Raw genomic sequence first — 3,817 nt, forward strand, 5'->3', positions numbered from 1 at the left:
GATGCCATCCAGCCATCTCATCCTCGGTCATCCCCTTCTCCTCCTGCCCCCAATCCCTCCCAGCATCAGAGTTTTTTCCAATGAGTCAACTCTTCTCATGAGGTGGCCAAAGTACTGGAGTTTCAGTTTTAGCATCATTCCTTCCAAAGAAATCTCAGGGTTGATCTCCTTCAGAATGGACTGGTTGGATCTCCTTGCAGTCCAAGGGACCCTCAAGAGTCTTCTCCAACACCACAGTTCAAAAGCATCAGTTCTTCGGCGCTCAGCCTTCTTCACAGTCCAACTCTCACATCCATAGTAGCAGAAATGAAAGCTCAGTAGAAGGGCTTAAAATTAAGGAACTCTTCCAGAAAGTAGAAAGCAAAAACATACAAAGTGCTCATGTCAGCAGCACATTTATTAAATTGGAATGATATAGAGATCAGTATAGTCCCACACAAGGACAACACACAAATTGGTGACACTTCTAATTTTTTTTTTTAAAGGAAGAACAAGTAAGGATGTGGAGAAATTGGAATGCTTGTGCATTGCTGGTAGCAATGTAAAATGGTCCAGCCACTATGGAAAACAGGCTGTTAGGTCCTCAAAAAAAATTAAATGTAAGTGTTACCACTTAACACATATGATCCAGCAATTCCGCTTTCACATTTATACTCAAAGAATTGAGAACAGGACCTAAACCAGATATTTGCATATTCATGTTCATAGCAATATTATTCACAATAACGAAAAGGTGGAAGCAACCCAAATGTACACTGACAGATGAATGGGCAAACAAAACATTGTATATACAAACAATGAAATATTATTCAACCTTAAAAAGGAAGAAAATTCTGACACATACTACAGCAGGGATAAACCTTGAGGACATGATATCAAGTGAAAGAAGCCAGACACTAAAGGACAAATATTGTATGGTTCCACTTACATGAAGTTCCCAGAATAGTCAAATATGGAGAGATAGAAAGCAGAATGGAGATTTTACTAAGGACTGGGGGTCAAGGAAGCTTACACTTTAATGGGTACAGAGTTTCAGTTTGGGATGATGAAAAAAATTCTGGAGATGGGTACTGATAATGATTGTACAACAATGTGAATATACTTAATTCCATTTAACTGTATGTTTAAGATGGTTAAAATCTCAGGTATATTTTACCACAATTTAAAAATGAGAAATTTAAGCATATAACATAGAGACACAGGGGCAAATATAAAAGAAATAGAAGTTGGAAGTGTTTTCCTTTGAAGATGGAAAGTGGTAGGGGAAGGGATGCTGTTTTCAAACAAGCTTTGTAAAACTATTTATCTTTAAACTATGTGCATGTAAATTTTTGATAATACTTTAAACAAAAACCTTAACTAATTTGAAAAAAAAAATTTAATTCTTCAATTTTACAGACAACCAAATCATAGAGAGTAGAGTCCTTGGCCAAGGTGATCTAAAACAGTGAATACCACATTAAAGAGTTGAACCAACATGTTCTAAATCAAAGTTCAGCATCTCATCATCACAGCACAGTGCTCAGTATTCAGTCATGTCCGACTCTGTGAGACCCTTTGGACTATAGCCCACCAGGCTCCTCTGTCCATGGGATTTTTCAGGCAAGAATACTGAAGTGGGTTGCCATAACCTCCTCCAGGGGATCTTCCTGGCCCAGGGATCAAAACTGGGTCTCTTGCATCTCCTGCATTACAGGCAGATTCTTTATCTGCTGTGCTATCGGGAAGCCCATCACAACACATGGTACCTTATGATAGCATCTCCCTGAATATCTTAAACTTCTGGGAGTCTTGACTTAAGCCTTCCTAAATTATTTTTCTGCATGTTTTATTGAATGTACAGTAATACTACAGATTTTCCTGTTTTTCCTAGCATTATTTGTTAAAAGTAAATTTTTTTCTAATCCAAACACACATTTGAAATAAAACACATTTCCAAATCTGCTCCTCTATCCTCATAATTCAAACTGAACAGGATTTTTTGAATCCTGCATTCAATGTTGTTCTGAATAGCCAGAAAGGCTTTGCTATTGATTAAAACAATACCATCCTTTTTTGGTACTGAGTCTAAAACCTAACCATGGTGACCTTTATGGAAACAGAAAACATTTCCACTTCAATTAAACTCAAATCACCTGTTTAATGTTAATTTTAATGTTAATTTTTTCTCATTAGAAAAATGGTATAATTAAAAAGAGTAGCTACACTAAGCAATGATATATAATTTACCAGGCTTCATTCACACTTTAGAATAAAACTGCATGTGGACACTTCTTCCACAATAATCCATCAGTTATAAGTTGAACACATACTAATGAGTATGTTTAAAATAATTTTTTAAAGAACTGTAAAGATCTGTCATAAGCATGTCCTCCAACACTGACAAAAGTGCCTTTTCCCAGAATAATGTATTTGATAGGTCATCAGTCTTAGAACTCTATAAATAAAATGTATTATGATTTTAAGGTATCACTCTTTGTTACAGTAGTGTAAATTATTGTGTGTGGTTTCTAATCTTATGTGACTGCCTCAACCAGGTTGGATGGGCCTGAAGGCAAGGTGGCCCAGACTGCGTATGTAATAAATGCTCATTAAGCATTTAGAGTGGCTAAACAATGAATCAGAGTATGGAATCCTGGAATGTTAAAGTGGAATGTGTCCCAGGGATCTACAGATCTAACTTCCTCTGTTTACAATTAAGGAAATACTAAAGAAACACTTGAGTGTGTACACTTATGTCATACATTTCATGTGCATTTGCTCATGGCAGCCCTACTAGACAGAGAAGGAAAAAGAGTCAGAGAAGTTCAGTAACATGCCCGAGGTCACACAGGTAGTCAGTGCTGACACTGGGACTCTAACCAAGGTGATAGGAGACCAGAGCATGTGCTTTGATGAAGCCCACAGACAAATGTCTGCTGATTTATGGTGATCTTATAGCTTTGTCAGCAAATTTGGAAAACTCAGCAGTGGCCACAGGACTGGAAAAGGTCAGTTTTCATTCTAGTCCCTTAGGCAATGCCAAAGAATGCTCAAACTACCGCACAATTATTCATCTCACACGCTAGTGAAGTAATGCTCAAAATTCTCCAAGTCATGCTTCAGCAATACGTGAACTGTGAACTTCCTGATGTTCAAGCTGGTTTTAGAAAAGGCAGAGGAACCAGAGATCAAATTGCCAACATCCGCTGGATCATGGAAAAAGCAAGAGGGTTCCAGAAAAACATCTATTTCTGTTATATTGACTATGCCAAAGCCTTTGACTGTGTGGATCACAATAAACTGTGGAAAATTCTGAAAGAGATGGGAATACCAGACCACCTGACCTGCCTCTTGAGAAGCCTGTATGCAGGTCAGGAAGCAACAGTTAGAACTGGACATGGAACAACAGACTGGTTCCAAATAGGAAATGGAGTACATCAAAGCTGTATATTGTCACTCTGCTTATTTAACTTATATGCAGAGTACATCATGAAAAACACTGGTCTGGAGGAAGCACAAGCTGGAATCTAGATTGCCAGGAGAAATATCAATAACCTCAGATATGCAGATGACACCACCCTTATGGCAGAAAGTGAAGAGGAACTAAAAAGCCTCTTGATGAAAGTGAAAGAGGAGAGTGCAAAAGTTGGCTTAAAGCTCAACATTCAGAAAACGAAGATCATGGCATCCAGTCTCATCACTTCATGGCAGAGAGATGAGGAAACAATGGAAACAGTGGCTGACTTTATTTTTCTGGGCTCCAAAATCACTGCAGATGGTGACTGCAGCCATAAAATTAAAAGACGCTTACTCTTTGGAAGGAAAGTTATGACCA

At 38.0% G+C, this 3,817-nt stretch overlaps 1 non-coding gene across 1 annotated transcript; it reads left to right on the forward strand.

Annotated features, from left to right (window-relative positions):
* Nucleotides 1-375: 375 nt before the first annotated feature.
* LOC138082459 (U6 spliceosomal RNA) lies at nt 376-477 on the forward strand. The gene has a single exon (XR_011145089.1). It is a non-coding gene; the product is annotated as a U6 spliceosomal RNA (small nuclear RNA).
* The last annotated feature ends 3,340 nt before the right edge of the window (nt 478-3,817 follow it).

Source organism: Capricornis sumatraensis, chromosome 7, assembly GCF_032405125.1.
Source record: "Capricornis sumatraensis isolate serow.1 chromosome 7, serow.2, whole genome shotgun sequence".
Classification (NCBI taxonomy): Eukaryota; Metazoa; Chordata; class Mammalia; order Artiodactyla; family Bovidae; genus Capricornis; species Capricornis sumatraensis.